The sequence below is a fragment of the Adiantum capillus-veneris genome, chromosome 26, assembly GCF_014529385.1.
Source record: "Adiantum capillus-veneris isolate H3 chromosome 26, ASM1452938v2, whole genome shotgun sequence".
Classification (NCBI taxonomy): domain Eukaryota; kingdom Viridiplantae; phylum Streptophyta; class Polypodiopsida; order Polypodiales; family Pteridaceae; genus Adiantum; species Adiantum capillus-veneris.
This window is the reverse complement of record NC_140956.1, coordinates 126,054,769-126,062,340: the sequence shown is the minus strand read 5'-3', so window position 1 is coordinate 126,062,340 and position 7,572 is coordinate 126,054,769.

The following is a 7,572-nucleotide window of genomic DNA, read 5'->3' as shown; positions in this document are numbered from 1 at the left end:
ATTGATACAACTTATATTAAGTACAAAATATATACCACCCAATAGCTAGAAATACCCAGCGTAAGAAGTCGTACTCATGTCTTGAAGCAAAAAATACATTGTTCAAGTTGTACTCGTGTTTGAAACAAAAACTGTTCTCTTGACTAAATTCATTTATACACTGTAAACAAAAATAATGATCACATTTCAAACTAAAAATACAAAGAAAAATTTGTCTCCTTAAATTAGAATTCAATCCATTAATAAAGAAGTCCCCTTTCACTAGGGTGTGGAAAAATCCAAGTTACAACGTGACCTAAATATTTATAGTGAGTCCATTTGCACAAGATATGAGCACAATATAGATAATTCTCTACTCATAGCAACAAGAAAAAGAGCACCAATAAGAAGAATTCACTCCATTAATAAAGAATCCCCCAAATGATAAGGTGCACTCCATGTGAAACACATTGATTGATACAGAAGTCCCCTTACAATAGGGTACACTTCAAGTAGAAAAAAATAAAGTGATAAATGGTTGAGTGAAAGATAAATGCACAATTTATATTCATCTTGTATAACTATTTACAAAGACCAGTTCTTTGTGTACAATTGATATCTCTTTCAACCATCCTTGCCAAACAACTTCAACATGTGACACTACACACTGCTGTATACTTGACAAGTAGAAAGTCATGACATGAGTTATCTCAGGATCCTCTACTTTGCTCACAATTGTATTGGAAGTATAACTCCTCTTGTTTCTTAAACATCCCACTAACCATGGAATTATTGTGCCTTTTAAGAAGCATTGAAGTTGTTCAGGGGTTTATCTCCAAAATTTGAAATATGAGATAATTTCTGTCATATTCCACATCACTCTATATGGAGTATCATAAAACAATAATGTGTTGCTAGCATGTAGATCCTCAAACATCCTCCAGACCAAAGTAAAATTCTTATGATAAACTCTTTTATAGACAATCATAATATATGGATTTTGACAATTCTTATTGCTAATAAACACCTTGAACTTTGAATAATGCCTAGGAAAGCACATCTCAAGTATATGTTGAGCTTTGGCTAGGTTATAACAACTCCATATCCAAGGTTCAAAATAATCAAAACCAAATTCCAAGAAAGCTTCTGCATCACCGTGCACCACATGATAAACTTCATGTTTGTCATTGACAATTTGCATGTGCTCGGCCCATGATGGAACAATACCACCGTGTCCATTTCAATTGAATGAAGTAGTAAACCCTCTATATGTAAGATAAGAACCCTCCATTGTTGCTTCAAGGTAAGTAGTAATAACTGAGTAGGGGGTGGTTGATGGCTTTGATGAGGCCCCATAAAAGGTTGAATAGAAGAATTTTCTCTTTCAAATAAATTATTCCACTCTAAAAATAACATATTTCTTCTTTTGGCTTTGAAAAGAAACACAATTTTTTTAGTTGATATTCATTTTTCAACCTTAAAACAAAATTGATGATTTTAGCATTCAACATTTGATCACTATAGACATCCAAAAGAATCTTAAATTACCATCACAATGCTAAAAAACCTTCTGACATTAGGAGAAAGTTGGACTCACTTTTGGGCCTTTCAGTTCTAGAGAGAGAGTGGCGCTCGACCAATGAGGAAGAGGCTAACGTTACGTTGAAAATCGACATTTTGGAGTCAAGCTCTTTTTTTAAAAAAAGGGAGGAAATTTTATTTTGGTTCATCAAATTGCACAATTTCACGCTTTCAAGGCATAAATGCCGTAAGTCGTACTAACTATGTACCGAGGAATTTCAGAACTTTCATTGCAGACTCTATCTAGTACTTTGTTCCCGCCCAAATATGACTTTGAGTAGCTCTACTTCCCTCTCAAAACTTCTTCCCTTTTTTATATTTGCGCTAACCTTTCTATGTATTCATTCTACTGCAAACCATGTCTACTTCTCGAAGGCCTAGCACTACCATTGACTCTGTTAGCATTTTTAACAGTTATACTACAGACGATCAAGCATGGATTCCATCTCGTATAACTATTGGAAGTTGGGTTCTACTGCAAACTAGGAGGAGGAAGAGGAGGCAACGCAATGATTTTGTGGAGGCTTTCAAGGGTCAAGTTAAAGAGTTTAAAGTGTGTGCACAAAGCAAGTGGGTGAAAGAGGTCCTCATACAACATGCTTTCCAACATGCAGACTTAAGGTTGCAAACATCTCCTCCAAGTTTTCCAAGGCATCGACCCAACTGTAAGTTATTTCAGCATCTCGCTTAGTGCATGATTATATTTGAATATTAAGTGGTGGATATCATCTTTGGTATGTTCCAAATATTTATCCATCGAATAGGACAGATTGGCAACCAGTTGAGAGTATAGTTGGGATTTTTGATGCTTTCCATGCATTTATTGGTGAGCAAATGTACCGAGGAAGACAACACAAGGAACTTGCAGATAATGGAATTTTCTTTTATGATATGTCATATGTGGAACCGAGAACTTCCATTGGTTGGGGTCGTGTAGCTCCTTTGTCACTTCCATCCTTTGACAACAAGGATTAGTCCCTGCCTACTTCGCAAACTAGTGAAAGATTCAGGAATAAGTTGTTTCAGGATATACAAAAGTCCCTCAAGTATTCAATTGCCACAAAAATAGTTCGGCTTGCACTATTTATGCCTCTTGAAGTGTTTGCAGATTTTTTCTTCGATGAGCAAATAAGAACTACCGCAACAATGTTCATTTGCAAGTCTGAGAGCTGTTTGGACTTTTTAGATGATAACTGGGATAGGAAACAATCACAGAACAAAATCTGTATTTTGCAAAAGAAGTCCATAATTTGCAAGTTCATTATAAGCTCTCAAAATTTCTTAGTATCGTTTTACTATATTAGATATCATCTTCTTAGTGGGCAGCTTATTCCACTTGACCAAGATACAGAGAACAGCCTCGAGAACAAACCTTTATCAATGGAGCTCTACTTTCGAGACAGTCTACTTACTGTGATGGAGACAATGTCAAGCACAACTCTGGCACAGCTCAGGATAGATCTTACATGTGAAGAACTTCCACTTTTGCCGGAATTGTATCCATTCAGTCTCAACAATAGAAAGGTGCTTACTAAATCGATAAATTTTGATTGTCTTTAATACACTATGATTGAATCTAACTTTTTCTTCTTTTCAGTTTCCAAGGCGCAAGGAGAAAACAACATTGTGCAAGGAGTCCATAACAAATACACTTCACTTAATTGCTTCCACCGGAAGCTAGGTCACATACCTTGTGCACGCAAAGAGCTTTGATGCCATGCAAACCATGATGTACTCTTCAAAATGACTAATGCAGAGATATTTTTTGGCGGTCAAACAATGTTTCAAAAATGTACATATTCAATGTTTCAAAACTTTACATATTGTGTTGTATCTGTCAAGAGTAATTTTCTCCCTTTCCCAGCTACTGTCCTCTCCCCCGGTTTGTGCCACTCGTCCCTTGCCCTCTGCTCCGGTTGCTGCTACCTCTGCCTCTGGGGACGCTGGTCTTGGGCATCCTTTCGCGTCGCTCGAAATCATGGGCCTCTTCCATGGCTTCCCATGCTTCTTGCACCTGTGAAGCTTCCCGTTGTTCTTGCTCTTGCAGTCGACGTGCAGCCCATTCCTCTACTTCTGCGGCGTCCGCATAATATTGGTTTATTGCTTCTTGCATATTTCGAACTTCTTCTTGAGTCTGATTGTGGCGTTGGGTCATTTCGTTAATGCGAGCCTCTTCGAACTCATCAGCTCTCGCCGCTTCCTCTCTTGTGCGTCTGTTTACCGAGATTATAATATGCTGGATGGCCATTACAGAAAAATGTCGCACATCGTTGTTGGTGTAGTTATGTAATCGAAGTTCCTGTAGAAGCATGATACAGACATCTGTTGCTTCATACATACGTTGCAGCAAACAATAAAACAGCAGAGTACTTACGTTCGGTATATCCATAATTTGACTGATGAGAAACATGGCATTTAAACAGGTTCGCCAGCCACAGCTATAGTCATCAATCTGCGTGGGCACGGTTACCCGTTCGTGCTTGACTACATTTCCTAGATCATGTTCTAACAAAAGATGCTCTACACAACATACAAGTTTTTTCGCGTCACTACATACATAACCACTTGAGTCAACAATACATTCCAAAGAGACACTACACTGCTTTCCAAATGTACCCGAATGGACCTTACGTTTTTACACGACCGTGAAACGCCCTGCTTTGCCCGGAGTTTGCGTAGTAAACAATCTTAGCTTCCATGTCAAATAACATCAGACTCCAATGATCACTACAAAGACACCATCAAAGATGAGGAGAGATTCGCAATGCAAGATGTTTTTTACAAGGCAAGAAAATACTCACGATTGATTGTACGCAGTGACCAGAAAGCGCGCTAGATTAAAGTTGACTCTGCTAAACCAGTTCATCAGACTCAAAAAAAGGAAACTGAGTGAATCTGCAGATAAGGCAATATCAGCGGATCTATTACGTATAATTTCTCTTGAACCTCAGGGGGCAGAAGCGAGACAACGTGGCTAACATGAACAAAAGGCAAAATTAGACTTGAACACCAAGTGAGTCAATATCGAGCGAGTGGGGCAGCTATCGAATTCCATACGCCACTGATTCGCTTGATATTGACCATTGTCTTGGCTGAAATGAAGAACTTGATGACAACCTTAAAGACATGGTTCAATACCGAGCGAGTCAGCGGCGGATTCCAATTCCATAAACAACTGAACCGCTTGGTATTGACCCATGTCTTTAAGGTAGTGAACCATTATAAAGAAAAACTTGGCACCGGCCACAGAGACATGGGTCAATACCGAGCGAGTAGTACCAAAATTCAATTTCATTACCCACTGTCTCGCTTGGTATTGACCCATGTCTCGGTAGAGACCCATTTAATGAGCATAAGAATTAAAGAGAATGAGAATTACCACAAAGCAACATTGACGACCTCATTTTTTGCGAGCGAGTCGATGAAATTGCGCATGCACATGAAGTCTACTCTATCGAGGTTGGTAATGCAGGCCTCCTCTGACCTTGCAGGCAGCTGTATGTGCGCATGCAGAGGCGCTGAGCTCAACAAAATTCTCAACTCCTCTTCATTCTCCTCGTTGATTTGCTCTAAAATAATTGACTCATCCGATACGTTGGATGTCCCTTCTGATGCAGAGCCTTGCGCTTCCCTTTCTTGAGCTGGCTCCCTGGCTGCCTCAGGCTCCGGATCATTTTCCTTCAATATTGGTTTCTCCATAGATGCCTCAGGCTCCACCCTGACCTGCTCTTGTCCCTCATCATCCACGGTGGGTTGCGGATCCTCCATGACTTGCTCATTTTGGTGTCTAGCTGGATCCTCGATAATTGTCTCTGTTTCTTCCATGACTGCCTCGGGGTCCACTTTGGCTTGCTCTTGGCCCTCTGCGGCTATCTCAGCCTGGCCATCTGTGTCGTTTCTCTCGACCCGTGATCGGGTCCTTCTGCTGTTTGTTTCAGCCCTAGACGGCTTTGTCTGTCATGCACGAGGATGGAGAGTGGGGATGTTGAGAATATCCATGGTTCTACTATCCCAGATTGGTACTGGCTGAAGCAGCCCATCGTAGTGGAAACGAAGCCTACGAAGAGTATCAAAATCCCGCGGCATGATAGTGACCTGGTGTGCATGGGCAACCAGGATATATCCATCACTGAAGAATTCCACGAGGTAGTCCTCAACAATTTCTTGAAGGCAGAGGAGTGCACTGTTGGCCCATCGCATACGGACGCTCCACTGCTCGCAAATCTCCCGCACTACTCACTGGAAAGGGAGACATGGAATAGAAGGTTGAACGTGTCGTTCTATCCTGCGCAGCTCTTGTAGTACACCTCTGTGCGCCTCATATCGACGTCTACTTGCTTGAGCATTCAAAGATTCACCTGTTGCCCTCCTAGCGCAAGCCTTAACACGAGGCATCTCTACAAATACAATAACACCAAAAGACAATTCATTTGTCAGCACAAGGGACTTCAGATTTAAGGAAAGGTCAGTACCAAGCAAAAAGATGGATAGGAAAGAGTTGCCTTGCCTTATTCGCTCGGTAGTGACCTCAGAAAATAGTAATGGTAGACATGACTTATATGTTCTGAGGTCACTACCGAGCGAATAGGTGCATAGGAAAGAGTTTGCCTTGCCTTATTCGCTCGGTAGTGACTTCAAAAATAGTAATAGCAGATATCACTTACATTTTCTGAGATCACTACCAGGCGAATAGGTTTGCAACCCCTGCAAAAAAATACCTTATTCGCTGGGTGGTGACCTCAGAAAAGTGTACAAGGAAGCAAACAGGTTTGCATCCGCTTATACAAAATAGCAATGTGAAGGAGATCTTAAATCGATGCGGTTCTAACTGTCATGTCGTTCCCTCTGATCACCTCCCCTAATATCGGGGGGATGATACCATTGATTCTCTCTCCCACGTCCACCTCTCATGAAACCTCATGGCAGTACCACCCTCTCATAAAACCTCATGCCCAAGCTCTGCTTTTTAGGCTTGTCTGAAAGTCTATTTAAGAAGCAGTTGTTTCAGAACCTCCCTCAGGGTTTCGCAGAACAACTAAAAGAAGCTTAGGATAGTGGCGATGCCTTTCCAAGGTATACTCCCACAGCGCCAGCAACACCGCATCCGGGCCCTCCTCATGAGGTCCCCCCTTGTTACCTTTAGTGTTCTCGACCGACACAGCTCGGGAGTGGCTGCTATCAACACAGGAGTCTATTCTCGAGGTAAGTTGCTGGTAATTCTTTGCTTTCTGCTCCCAATTTCCAAGCTCCTAGTTTGAAGAGCTTACTTGCTAAATGCTCTGTGCAGGATGCTAGCGTGAAGCTGCAGCAAATGTTGATCGTCAGGCAGAGGGTTTCAATCCTTAAAAATTCTCTAGAAGCAAGAATGCCTGAAGACATGCAGCGATTGCTCGCCGAGAATGGCTCTATGGAGGCAATCATTAATTGGCTTTAGGAAATGAAGGATGAAGTGCTTGAGCTAGCCAGTAAATATGAGGAGGCCATTAACTTTGCAAACATGCTTTGCGAAGAGATAAGCTGGTTGTGAACCCTAAACCCCCCGGAAATTAATAGGCCACTCTTTGTAAAGTCTGAAGTGTTTTCCAACTCAAACCCGGTGAAAAGTTGTAATTTTGTTTCTTTCTTATAAAATCAAAAGGCGTATTTTGCAAAAGAAAGCCCTAAATCCACAACAAGCAGGGGTTACCTTCCCTTATTTTCTTAGTATTGACCTCTGTACTAGCAGACATCACTTAACTTTTCTTTTGGTCAGTACCAAGCGAATAGGGCACTTCGGACCAGGTGACCTTACCTTATTCTCTTGGTACTGACCACCTACAGCAAATTAAAGGGCACGGGACCTAAATCAAAAGGCGTATTTGGCAAGGAAAACCCTAAATCCACAACAAGCAGGGGTTACCTTTCCCTTATTTGCTTAGTATTGACCTCTGTACTAGCAGACATCACTTAACTTTTCTTTTGGTCAGGACCAAGCGAATAGGGCACTTCGAACTAAGTGACCTTACCTTATTC